The 14,355-nt window shown below is 44.1% G+C and overlaps 1 protein-coding gene across 1 annotated transcript in view; it reads right to left on the bottom strand.

The window, feature by feature from the left end:
• LOXL2 (lysyl oxidase like 2) overlaps positions 1–13,433 on the bottom strand; it is a 96,798-nt gene extending 83,365 nt beyond the window's left edge. Inside the window, exon 1 of the mRNA XM_030552048.1 lies at positions 13,293–13,433. The gene's annotated coding sequence lies outside the window, so the exon portion shown is untranslated. The remainder of the gene's footprint in view (positions 1–13,292) is intronic.
• Positions 13,434–14,355: the final 922 nt, after the last annotated feature.

The following is a 14,355-nucleotide window of genomic DNA, read 5'->3' as shown; positions in this document are numbered from 1 at the left end:
ACTCTGGTCCCCCTGAAAAACCTTCCCTGGGGACCCCAAGACCCAAATCCCTTGAGTCTCACAACAAAGGGAAATAATCCTGTTTCCCTTCCCCCCTCCAGGTGCTCCTGGAGAGATACACAGACACAAGTTCTGTGAAACTACGCAGAGTGATTCCCCCTCTCCGTTCCCAATCCTGGAACAAAAAGGACTTTCCTATTCCCCAGAGGGAATGCAAAATCAGGCTAGCCAATTCAACACACACAGACCTCCCCTGATTTCTTCCTCCCACCAATTCCCTGGTGAGTACAGACTCAATTTCCCTGAAGTAAAGAAAAACTCCAACAGGTCTTAAAAGAAAGCTTTATATAAAAAAGAAAGAAAAAATACAAAATGTTCTCTCTGTATTAAGATGACACAATACAGGGCAATTTCTTAAAAGAATATTGAATAAACAGCCTTATTCAAAAAGAATACAAATCAAAGCACTCCAGCACTTATATTCATGCAAATACCAAAGAAAAGAAACCATATAACTTACTATCTGATCTCTTTGTCCTTACACTTAGAAACAGAAGATTAGAAAATAGAACTACTTCTCCAAAGCTCAGAGACAGCAGGCAGACAGACAAAAGACTCAGAGACACAATTCCCTCCACCCAAAGTTGAAAAAATCCAGTTTCCTGATTGGTTCTCTGGTCAGGTGTTTCAGGTGAAAGAGACATTAACCCTTAGCTATCTGTTTATGACATGACCAAACTTAAATGTGCCTTTTTTGCATTTTCGAAAGGCTCATGGGGACCAGATGCTGCATAAATCACTCCCAACACATATCCACTGCTTTCAGCAGAGTTATGTTGGGATAGCACTGGATGGCCAGGTGAATTATGAGTTTGGTTTGTGTTCTTGGCTCCTGCCAAAACATCTGGTATAAACAGCTACCACAGCCCACATGCTGACATGATCCAATAAGGCAAATCTTAGTGCCTAAAGTTCACTTAGGCAGTTGGCTAGCTCAGTGATGGGTCCAGGACAAGAACATTTAAAAGGAACAAATGGCAACCATCTGAATTAGGTAAATTAAGAGCACAGTACACAGACTTATGGCTGCATCTTCTGAAGCCACCAAAAACACCCTATTGAGGAAAATATTTACAGCAAAAGGCTCATCCAATGCTATAGCTGATATTTGCAAAGCCATCACAAGAATTGGGACTCCCCTGAATCTCAGTGGGAATGGAGCATTTTAAATTCCCCAGGCAACTGAAAATCTCCCTCTATTTCATAAGATGCTCCACTTGTGCCAGCACTATTTAATACCTTTGTACTTTGTCAAATCACTCTCTCGTAAGCACTCTGATCTCCCTCTAAAGATCTCAAAACACATTAATGATTTAAGCCTCACCCCCATGTGAGGTAGCTAGGTTTCCCCATCCAGGGGAAACAAGCACAGAACATTAATTTGCCCAAGAAGTCACTGGAAGAGCTTGGAAAAGAATCCAGATCTCTGGACTTCTTCTCCTGTGCTTTAAACCAGAAGACTCTCCTCTGTCTCTACATTAACTCATGACTTAAGATTTGATCCCGTAAGACACTGATTCAGGCCTTATCAGGACTGGGGTTTTATCAGTCATGGAAAGGGATGGAAGGAAACATAACTATTTTTCCTCACAATCACGTCATGCTTTAATTCCTTGAGAGAATTCAGCAGGTGAAGCAAATATACTGTTTGCCTCCATGAAGTCCTGCTCATTAGCTGTCAACAAAAATCCCTTTTTAAAAGTTGTTCGTATGAACAATAGAGCAACTCAAACATGACCAGAAATATCATCATCTCGCTGCACAAACACCATCTTTTCCTCTGGAGTAAAAAAAAAAAAATCAATTATTTCAATAGTCACTTTAAAGGAAATTTGAGTCCCTTTGTACTAAGGGTGTCAGTGATGCTCCATTCGGCTTGCATGCAATAGTGTGTACATTCAAAGAGAAGGAACAGCAGACATTCTGATTGCTATTGGCTGGGTTATTTCACAACAGGGATTAGGGAACAGCTGCCATTCACCAGCCCAAGAAGGTACCACATTAAGTTGTACACATTGTGTTCTATATTCAGTGCTCCGACTCCCTACAGAAAAAACATTCCTCAAGCACATTAATACATCCTATAGTAAAGAGAGGAATGTTACCAAAATAGAATACAACAGTGGAAAGATACTTTTATCTATAAATGGTGTCGTTTATCATCTCAGTAAGGACACATCCACACACAAGGAAAGTTAGTGGGAAGTTTTAAGTCCGAGATATGCAGGGATCAACCCTGCTGTTCAAGGAAACCAATATCACTTGAAAGGGAGCAGAAGTGGGTCCTGCAGCACATAAGCCTGTGTTGACCCTCAAATCATTCCCAGCCTGCATTGGGACTAAGGGACCACTCACTGAAACTATTATACACTTGAGAAATCCTCTTGAAGTCAATGGGACAAATTGTGAGAGGAAACACTACTCCTAGGCTTTCAAGATCAGGCCCCAAGAACCTTTTTGAAGTGCCACAATATACACAGACAGCCATCAAGGTCACTAGCAGGGATTGAACCAGAGCCCCTCAGCACAGGCCCCTACCACTTCAGCTAGAGAAGTAACTTAGCTGAGCTCAGTTATTAATGTGACCTGAAGTAAATCATGTTTTCTCAACAGATCATTAAGTCCACTACACGTCAGAGACCTGTGTGATTACTTAAAGGCCTGGATTTAGACCCATTTAAACAATTTTCTACGTGTTGGTGCAACTATGGAAAGCCACAAGTAGAAAAGCAGCATCTTGCTGGTCTGGAGAACCTGATTTACCAATTCAGTGTGCTATAAGGAGAACAAAAAATACTACAGCCCAAGGGTTCTAGAACGTGCAACATTGTGCAATTGTACGTTCAAGCAGCTTGCCCACAGAAGTAGTGAGGCCCCAATAAAAAAATTGGTGATTTCAAACAGAGCTCTTTAATTCTCCCTTCTGAGATCTCAGTATCCCTACCCCATCTCCTGCCTTATAAAAACCACGGTGCAACGGGCAAGTGAAAATGCGTACAGTCGATGGAAGTTTAATGACCCACAATCCTTGCCCTACCTAAGGCAACACAGAGCGCATACAATGGTGCATCACCAGCTTTTCAAGAAGGTGCTTAGAGGTATAGCTTGCTTATGAGAGATAGATACTTGCAAGTTGTGACGAACTGGGAATGTTATTAATGTTTTCTCTGAATACTGTGTTGGTGCTTCAGTGTCCCCATGGCAGTTCTTAAGTATCTGGCAGAGCAAAGGGCCAGTGCACCTAAATGCCTGACACTCTGTCTCCTAGCAACTGATGGCCTGGGCCTCTCCCCTGCAAAGGTGCCAGCTGAAGGTGTTGGAGACAAAGATCAGAAGACCTCCAGGCCCGGGAAAGGAGCTGAGCAGAGAGGAGGGACTGGAAGGGGTTGTTAGTCTGGAGCTGGCTGAGGGCAGACGTGGGGGTCTGGCTCACTGATCCCCAGAATGGACCCGGCCGAGGGGTCCGGTTCGTGGTACCTACAAGCTCTGTTTTAGACCCTGTTCCTGTCATTGAATAAACCTCTGTTTTACTGGCTGGCTGAGAGTCACGTCTGACTGCAAAGTGGGGGTGCAGGACCCTGTGGCTTCCCCAGGATCCCGCCTGAGTGGGCTCACTGTGGGAAGCGCACGGAGGGGCAGAGGATGCTGAATGCTCCAAGGAGAGACCCAGGAGGTGAAGACATGTGAGCTTCTTGCCCTGAACAAGTCTGCTCCAAGGGAGAGGAGGCTCCCCAAAGTCCTGACTGGCTTTGTGGGGAGCTGTTCCAGAGCATAGCCCGGTGACTCTGTGACACAAGTAATGCAGGAGGGAGTACTCCGGCAGAGATGAACCTTATAGCAATATTAATCCGTGGCCTGGTCTACACTATGCGTTTAAACCAAATTTAGCAGTGTTAAACCGATTTAACCCTGCACCCGTCCACACAATGAGGCCCTTTATATCGATATAAAGGGCTCTTTAAATCTGTTTCTGTACTCCTTCCCGACAAGAGGAGCAGCACTGAAATCGGTATTGCAATGTCAGATTAGGGTTAGTGTGGCCACAAATGGACAGTATTGGCCTCTGGGTGGTATCCCACAGTGCACAATTGTGACCGCTCTGGACAGCAATCTGAACTCGGATGCACTGGCCAGGTAGATATGAAAAGCCCCGTGAACTTTTGAATTTCATTTCCTGTTTGGTCAGCGTGGAGAGCTCATCAGCACAGGTAACAATGCAGTCTCCTGAGAACTGAAAAAGAACTCCAGCATGGACCGCACGGGAGGTACTGGATTTGATCGCTACATGGGGAGAGGATTCCGTGCTAACAGAACTCCGTTCCAAAAGATGAAATGAAAAAACATTTGAAAAAATTTCCAAGACTATGATGCAGAGAGACCACACCAGGGACTCAGTACAGTGCATTGTGAAAGTTAAGGAGCTCAGACAAGCCTATCAGAAAACCAAAGAAGCAAACGGAAGGTCCGGGGCAGGGCTGAAAACATGCCACTTCTACGCTGAGCTGCATGCAATTCTAGAGAGGTCCACCACCAGTTCCCCACCCCTGTCCGTGGATTCCAAGGTGGGGGCGGTAATCTCAGCCATGGCTGAGGATTCTGTGGACAGGGAAGATAAGGACGAGCTTGCAGAGAGCACACAGCACTCTGTTCTCCCCAACAGCCAGGAGCTTTTTCTCACCCAGACGGAATTACCCTCTCAGCCCTCCCAAGCCACTAGCCCAGACAGTGAAGCCATGGAAGTGACCTCTGGTGAGTGTACCTTTGTAAATATAAAACATGGTTTAAAAGCAAGCGTTTTTAAATGATTGATTTGCCCTGAGGACTTGGGATGCATTCGCGGCCAGTACAGTTATTGGAAAGTCTGTTAACATGTCTGGGGATGGAGCGAAAATCCTCCAGGGACATCTCCATGAAGCTCTCCTAGAGGTACTCCAAAAGCCTTTGCAGAAGGCTTCTGGGCAGGGCAGCCTTATTCTGTCCTCCATGGTAGGACACTTGAACACGCCATGCATGTAGCAAGTAATCTGGTATCATTGCATGACAAAGCCTAGCTGCGTATGGTCCCGGTGATTGCTGGCATTCAAGCAACATCCGTTCTTTATCTGACTGTGTTATCCTCAGGAGAGTGATATCGTTCATGGTAACCTAGTTGGAATTCAGGAATTTAAGTAAGGGGACAGACATGGCCATTCCTACTGGGCTGTTTGCCTGTTGCTTAAAAGAAATCCTTCCTTGCAGGTAGCCAAGCAGGGGATGGCCGGGGGAGGATTGGCGCGGAGCTTTTTCACGTTTGGCTAGCAGGGATCTTCCATGATACCAGCCATGCAGTTAGGGGGAGGGGTAAAGCGATCATCCCAGAGAATTGGATGGGGGGGCGGTTTCTGCTGCTGCTTGTTAATAGGAAAGAAACAGCATTGAACGGGATTTGCTTGGTATTTGGCAAAGGAGGGCCAATATACTGTGTATATGAAGGCTGCAGAAGCCGAAAGACAGTGGCTTACCATGGAGGCATGCAAGCTGAATTCTGCTTCCCGGACCTGCGTCTGTGAGATCTCTAACACCAGAGCTGCAGGCACTCAATATTAAGATGCAAAATGCGACCTTGTAGTGAAATCACATGTGCTATGTAAGGTGAATAGTGTTGTTCACCGTGAGAGTATAAGCATTGTTCTGTAAAATGTATCTTTTTTTAAATACTTCTCTCCCTTTTTTCCCCCTCCCTCATGCAGCTGCAAATTTTTCAAGCCTCCCAGCTATCTCAGATAAGGCGGCGGAAAAAAAAGACAAGACTAAATGTTCTTGGAAATCGTGGAAGTGACCCGCAATGAAAGAGCTCATCTGAATGAGTGGAAGGATGTGGTATCAAATTACAGGAAAGATGCCAGTGAACGTGTGGACAGGAGGGACCAACGTGAGGACAGGAGGGATGCTCGAGATGAGAGGGGGCGGCAGGAAGATCAGCGGTGGCGGGATGCAACGCTGGGACAGCTGCATGATCTAACTGACATCCTCCGACATCTGGTGGAGCTTCAGGAACAGCAGCAGGATCACAGAGTGCCACTGCAGCCCCTGTGTAAGCACCCTCACCATGTTCCATATCCTCCTCACCCAGACATGTAGGAACGCTTTGTGCACCCGCTCACTCCACCCCCATGGATAGCCCAACCAAAATGCTGTCATTACTTTGAAATTTTTTTAGTGGCATTTTCCTTCCCTCCTATCCTCCTTCCAAACCACACCTGGGCTACCTTGTCAGTTCTCTCCTTTTTATAATGAATTAATAAAGAATACAAGATTTTTAAATGATAGTGACTTTATTTCCTTAGAAAGCAAGCTGTAATCGAAGGGGGAGGGTGGGTTGCTTACAAGGAATGAGTCAATCACGGGGGGGGAGGGGTTCATCAACAGGAAACAAAACACAGTCAGACCGTACCCTGGCCCGTGATTAAATTAGTTTTCAAAGCTTCTCTGATGTGCACCGCTTCCTGGTGTGCTCTTCTAATCGCCCTTGTGCCTGGCTGCGCATAATCAGCAGCCATTTGATTTGCCTCAGCCTCCCACCCCGCCAGAAAAGTCTCTTCCTTACTCTCACAGAGATTGTGGAGCACACAACAAGCAGCAATAACAATGGGAACATTGATTTGGCTGAGGTATGAGTGAGTCAGTAATGTGCGCCAGCGCGCCTTTAAATGGCCAAATGCACATTCTACCACCATTCTGCACTTGCTCAGCCTGTAGTTGAACAGCTCCTGACTACTGTCCAGGCTGCCTGTGTATGGCTTCATGAGCCACAGCATCAAGGGGTAGGCTGGGTCCCCCAGGATAACTACAGGCATTTCAACATCCCCAACTGTTATTTTCTGGTCTGGGAAGTAATTCCCTTGCTGCAGCCGTTTAAACAGAGTAGTGTTCCTGAAGACGTGAGCGTCATGAACTCTTCCCAGCCATCCCACGTGGATGTTGGTGAAATGTCCCTTGTGATCCACCAGTGCTTGCACCATGGAAAAGTACCCCTTGCGGTTTATGTAGTGGGTGTATTGGCGTTCAATGGCTAGAACCTGCCCCATTACCAGCAGGATCTCCAAAGCGCAGGGGCCCACGGTTTGAGAGAATTCTGTGTCCATGTCCTCATCACTCTCGTTGCCACACTGCCGTAGCAGCCTCTTCCTCGCCTGGTTTTGCAGGTCCTGGTTCAGCATAGACTGCACGAGGTGTTTACAACATCCACGATTGCGGTCTTGAGCTGAGCAGGGTCCATGCTTGCTGTGCTATGGCATTTGCACAGTTCACCCAGGAAAAAAGGCGCGAAACTATTGTCGGCTGCTTTCACGGAGGGAGGGGTGAGGCTGCACCCAGAACCACCAACAACAATGTTTTTTGCCCCATCAGGCACTGGGATCTCAACCCAGAATTCCAAGGGGCGGAGGAGACTGTGGGAACTATGGGATAGCTACCCACAGTGCAAAGCTCTGGAAATCGACACTAGCGTCGGTACATGGACGCACACTGCCGAATTAATGTGCTTAGTGTGGCCGCGTGCACTCGACTTTACACAACCTATTTTTTAAAAAATGGTTTCTGTAAAATTGGAATAATCCCGTAGTGTAGACATACCCTGAGATACAATATGGGGTGAACAATATATAGGGCTTGCAAATGCAGCATTTCCAGAGAGATTACATGCCATCCTGATAGGCTGTAAAGTGCTGCAAAGTACCGTATTTGGAATTTTTCCATAGGCAACTCCTGCTTGAAGCCACATGCCTGCAATTTACCTGTAACTGGATCCTCTTGGATAGGATTCAGTTTTGATCTATAGTTATGGCTTGGTTAAAAAAAGATAATGGTTGAGGTCAAAGTTATGTATTCCCATCAAGTTCACACCACTATGACTGGGGGCACCTCAATCAACATGTCCTCGGGCATGCTCTCATATGGCGTCCAATCCAGATCCCACTGAAATCAATGTAAAAGCTCCCACAAGCTTCAAAAGATGCAAGACAGGGCCTATGACAATAAAAGTATAGCGCTCATTACAGAATTGGGTCCTGGTTTGTTGGATGCCGCAAGCCCAGTCTAGTCTGCAAACCTTTCAGTCAGTATTATAATATATTCAGCTAGTCATCACCTAAAATGAATGCAACTGTTCATATGAAAAAAAGCCAACAGATGTTAGCAAGAGCATCGGAGGTTTTCATTTGCTTCAGTTCTGCCTGAACTATCATTAAAAACAGAAAACAGTTGACTGCCAGATAGTTGTTTTAGCAAACCCAGGATCTCAGACTGCTGCAAACTTAATAGGCCCAACTGGTAACATCTTCCAAAGCAAAGAGGATTTAATTCTAACACCACCCATCCACTGTGAAGCACAAGATGAGTCTTGGGCATAGAGAGACTCTTGTACTTCATCAGGGTTTTGCAGGGATGAGGTAAATGACATCGTGCTGTTCTATGGTACAAGCACCATCTGACTTGTCTCAGGATCTAGCTTGGCAAAGAACATAGGATTGGAAAATTACAAAAAGCTTTCTGGCCTCAGCTGCACATTCATATGTTAGGTAACGGTAAAAAAAAGCCACTGACTTAATGAAATATGTACAACGGGGGCGGGGGGAGGGGGAACAACACCCACAGAAACAAGATGGAGCAAAGTACTCTGCCAGAAGAGAAGCTGGAGGGATAAATGTATTTTCAACACACACAACTTTTCACAACAAAGAAGAAAGAAGCCTGGGATTTCCTCTCACCCGCTTTAGACTCAAAATCTGCAAAGAGCAGCTCTGGAGACTAAAAAGGCAGATTTCATTTTTCAGCCACACAACTCAGCATTTAAGGAAGTCAAGTGACTGAACCCCTTTGTACCACCCAGGGAAATTCCACAGGTCCACACATTCCCATTGTTCTAGCATGCCCTTCAAATAGCCATGGCTCTCACAGTGTTTGTGTTACCAAGCTCACATATCTGAAAAGCCCAAAGAAGGGGCTAGGACAGGTGAGAAGCACAGGATCTCAAACTCACTCAAAAGTTGTATGGGAACAGAAGCACTGCTGTGAACTGTAGTTGCTCAGGCTGGTTTTGACAGTACCATCGTGGCTATTAGCGTCAATAATTAATTTTGAATTCCCTAATCGTCCCTGAAGGTTTTCTGTTTCCTGTAATGTGCCTGGCCTGAAGGGTGGGATGGAAGTATGGAAAGATAATGTGAGTGTTAGCACCATGACATCAGTTAGCACTAAAGTTCTCTCCTTTCTCTCTCTCACTGCACTAAAGTCACTTACATTTGCTCTCAGTTTTAGCCCTTACTCTTTTTTTTAAGATTCTCCTTTACAGCTAAGTAGAAAGAGTTCTTGTTCTGAGGACGGAGGGACAGATATCAAGCCCCCTCCACACACACACACACCCCTGCACTTTCTAATGTGCATTTTATTTTGGCAACAGATCTTCATTTTTCTCACCTCTCCAATTTGTTAAGCAATGAAGAATGAAGCCGAATGGAGAGCAACAGCCTCCGTGTTACAGCATGACTGACTTTCGCATACTCCTAGCCAATACTGGTTCTTGGCTATCCCACAGGTCTTGGTGACTAAATGGAAAATACTGTATGAAAATATCCAGCGACAGATATGATACTTATATGCTACCCTTCTAATACACATTGAAAAATGATTAAGCAGAACTAAACTTTTGAACCCAACGTTATTCCAGTATCAGAGGATAGCCATGTTAGTCTGTATCCACAAAAACAACAAGGAGTCCAGTAGCACCTTAAAGACTAACAGATTTATTTGAGCATAGCTTTCATGGGTAAGTTCTATCTGAAGAAGTGGTTTTTTACCCACGAAAGCTTATGCCCAAATAAATCTATTAGTCTTTTAGGTGCCACTGGACTCCTTGCTGTTAATGTTATTCTAGTTATTTATTGTAAGTTCCAGAAATATCTTATGGTTTCTTAAACTTTAGGACAATTAATCTGCTCAGACTTCTTATTCATTTTAACAGAAGCAGCAGCAACTTGAACCATGAAACTTATGCTTTTAGTCTGTTAATAATACTGCCTAACAGTTTTCATCAGTAGATCTCAAAGTGCGTTATGAAAGAGTGCAGTATCATTATCCCCATTTTACAGATAGGAAAACCGAGGCGCAGCACGGGAAAGCAACTTGTCCGTAGTCACCCAGCAGCAGGACAACTGGGAATAGATCCCAGGTCTCTCGAGTCCCAGTCCAGCACTCTATTCCTTAATGGCATGTGATTTGCTCATTATGAATAAGAGGCTACAATAGGGTAACAATGAAATCAACAGCTGACATGCTTGGATTCATTGCAATAAAACGTGTGTGCATGCACACACACGCTATGGACACACAGTGATTTTGTGGAATGCTAGGAAATATGAAATGCCATTTAAAAAAAAAAGGAAAAATCGCTGCCTAATGCTGATTTGGTTTAAAGTACCTGAACCATCAATAACACATGCAGTCGCAGAACTGGAATAGTGACCTGGTATTTAGAGATGCATACATCTTTCTGGTTTTCCATTATGCGGATATCTTCTGGACTTTCTTCACCCTTTGATGGAACATCCCTTAATATTAATGGGCATGAGGGCTGGGGTTTTCCATGAAGCCAAAGGGAGCTGGGAGCCTAAGTCTCACTGAAAGTCAATGGGAGTCGGACCTAACTCTCTTTTGAAGATCCTAGTCTGGAGGTTTCTCCATTTAATAAGCATAACCACAGGGAAGAAACAAAAGAGCCAGCTAATACATTATACCACTGAATAAAGATATATAGTACTCTGGAAATCACATGCACAGGGATGATGTATACGGTCACTCCAAAATGCACTACAGTTCTCTGTCTGGGACTTGGTCTGATTTTTAAATCTACATTCCATATTTATTTTGCCAATGACTATTTGCACACTGTATATTTATAGATATCTATCTACATCCTCAAACGCCGGATTAAATGAATCCTTGGTGGAACTCTGACTTCAAGGGGCTTAGACTGGGCATCAATTTCACTCACAATGTATATTTACACACATTCACAGTATACACCGTGCCTAGGCACACACCCCATTCCTAGAGCATTTCACACTTCTATACAGTCACATCTTTCATCCTGAAGTGCTTTACAAACAAAGACTGATGAACTGTGCAATCATGCCACCTACTACTGAAGAGTAGCCATTTCTAGGATTGAACATGGCAGCTATTTAACAGTGCACAGTGACACCATGCAAAAAAAGTTTAGGATAAGAATTAATAATGAATTAAACACAAAGTTGGAAAGCGAATTTAGGGATGGAATGAAATTCAGACAGGAAACCTGGAGGTTAATAACATACAAATAGTTTCCAGGAAACTCTTATAACCGCGTGTGCCCTAAAGATCAGTTTTATTTCATCATTCAAAAGACAGCACCTACAGCAGCAAGAACTGATCATTTAACAACATGAGTGGGGGGGCATGATTGTCTCATCGATGGAATGCCACGTACTAATCATTAAGACAACTTTCTGCAGCAGCTGGATTTCCTTGGTAGTGCTAACCTGGACAGCCTCTGTTTAGCTTGTTAGATTTGACCAAGACCATAGCACAGGGCTACAGACCTCATTCAGATGTACTCTTATTTGCTGGTAGCCAAGAAGTGCCAATGATGGAAAGGCTCGATGTTAGATCTCTCTGTATTGTATGTGATCTTGAAGAGTCATCCTGTTACTTACCTCCACCTGACTGTCTCAAATGTTACAGCCAATGTTAAAAAAGAAAGCCCTTTTCTTCATGTAACACTAAACGAGCCCAGATGAGATTTGTTATTATGCAGCAACCAGCAAGCATACTATCCAGAAAGATGTGGTTTCTGCTTAGATTTTCTACTGTTACAATAGCTCATGCCAATATTTGCATTGTCTGATTTGTAACAGCACCTTAACCTCCACCTAAGCAACACTATGTGGGTGGTATAATGTGGGTGCAATTAAACCAATGAGTGGAAACCCTAAAGCAAATTATTTTCAGTCTCCATCAAGCTGCAGTTTGAAAACAGCCCAATGTTGTCTTTATGAACGAATTCCTACCTGTGATGCTAATTGGTTTTCTCCCTATACTCCCAGATAACTGAGACAAGTATTGCTTTAAGCTCACCTCCAAACTATTTGATCTCAGGTTCTCCTCTGGCGCTGCAGACAGTGACACCTGTTGTATCAGCTAAGTAGTAGCCACTAGTATGAAAAGAGAAGAGTAGTTTGCTTCTTTAACACCCCTAGGCACAGGGTCCATATAAGAGCAGCATTCATTCCAAAAAGGGGTTGTCACAAGTTTCAGTGCTGAAACTTTGTTAGCTTGTATTCAACCGGGCATCTGGCGTCACCTCTAGGTAACACTCCACAATTCTCTCTCATGATACAAGTGGAAAGTCATCCTGAATCCTACTGGGACTGCTGTGTGAGCTCGGGATAAAATGGTCACTCTAAAGAACGAATTGTTCCGTGCAAGGACCACACTTCAAGGAACAGAGTGTTGGCTCAGATTCAACTGAATCTTAGCACAACAACAGAAATTTCCTCTTATGAAAATAGATCTCAGTATGTTTCACGCCATCCCTGGATGGGGAACATTTGCTTTTAAATGTTTCCTTTTGAGAATCATGTATTCAGGAAAGAGCATTTAAACTGCTTCTGAAGTTTGGTGACATTTACACAGTTTATTGCATGGACTGTAGCTTCCTAGACTCAATCAGGCTAACAGTGTTACAGAATCTACGCTGTCTAAACTTGCAGGCATTTAGCAACACGGCTTTTCCACTTCATTAGTTCAGTCCCAACTCATCCCTGTAAGAGAACAGGGGAGAAAGTTTTACCTGACCACAAACATCTTTGCCAAGTGACAGAAAAAATCTGCAACTTTTTTTTTTTTTTAAAGAACAAGTTTCCAAAGGAATACAAGATGATCTGTTTTACTGGGTCTCTCCCACCCCTCGCCCTCCTTTCGAGATATAGGTGCTAAATAACCAACTAAAGTTAGAAAAATTATATTATAATAAATAAAAGATGTTCAAAAAGTAGTGAGGAGCCAGGTTGACTTTCAGCCCTGAAAGAGGCTAGATGGTTGGTTTAAGGTGGCTGTCAAACAACAACAAAAAGAATCACCCACACAAATCAATCTGGCATTACTTCTGTAATAATCATGCCACTCTTTGGATTGCAATGCAGCAGGACAGCACTTACCTGGAGATGCTTTGGTGGGCAGTGACCTCAGTTCCTGCTGCTCTCTTTGCACTAAAGTGGCTCTTCTGAGCCGAGTGTGCAGTTTGAGGGGTCCCCTTTGCTTTAAAAAATACTCTGCAGCCAAGGAAATGTGCTGCAGAAATCCTGATGCTGCTTCTTCCTGGTAAATTTCACTGGAGTTATCCAAGCAAACCCCTCCCAGGGCCCACCCCCTCCAAGCTCAGACACACCAACTAGGCTGATGGGTGATATCATGGGTTTTTGCTGTAATCTGAGAGCTGTGGCATTCCTTGAGCATTGCACTGAAATTATTTGCAGCCAAGGAGGTGAACAGGGAATGTGATCTGCTTTCCAGGAGGCCCCTAAAGAACAGACCATTCGGGATCACTACCATGTATTATTATTTAAGAGCTATATTGCTGTAGTGCCCAGAGACTCCAATGGGGTTCAGGGTCTCGTTGTACTGAGTGCTGTACAAACATATAGTAAGACATGGTCTTACAGCAAAGCATCCGTTATAATTATCTCCCTTTCTAGGGCTTTAGTTTTGCAACATTCCTCCTCCAAGGCTGTTTTCTGTGTAGGTCTCATCTCACTTTAGCCCATTTGGCATTATGTCCATCTCTATCTAGCACCTCCAGCTCTGTGCTGTTTTTCACCCCTTTTCATAGCAAGGGTAGTCAAATCTGAGGCATGTACTCACAGGCTATATATCTCCTGGATCTGCATCATCAGTTACTCCAGAAAGTCTGATGCCTTGGGGATTAGCCAAGCTCTCATTAAAGCTGTATTTCCCCTCCGTCAAAAAAAACTGACCACTGCAGATACAGGAACACTAAAAAGATTGAATTCAGAAAGAGCCTCAGCCACTGAATCCAAATACACCTGAGAGTTGGGGGAGGAGGTGTTAAAATATAAAATGTTGCCACTATCTTCTCTCTCGGGCCAGGCTATACCAAGATCCTTGAACCCTGGAGAGGTTTAAATTCAGATTCTCTCATTTGCACAGTTCTCAGTTGTAGCCTTTAAAGACTAATATTGGGTAGAGCTGGTCAAAAAATTG

This window comes from Gopherus evgoodei, chromosome 2, assembly GCF_007399415.2.
Source record: "Gopherus evgoodei ecotype Sinaloan lineage chromosome 2, rGopEvg1_v1.p, whole genome shotgun sequence".
NCBI classification, from domain to species: domain Eukaryota; kingdom Metazoa; phylum Chordata; order Testudines; family Testudinidae; genus Gopherus; species Gopherus evgoodei.
This window is presented reverse-complemented; position numbering and strand designations above follow the sequence as displayed.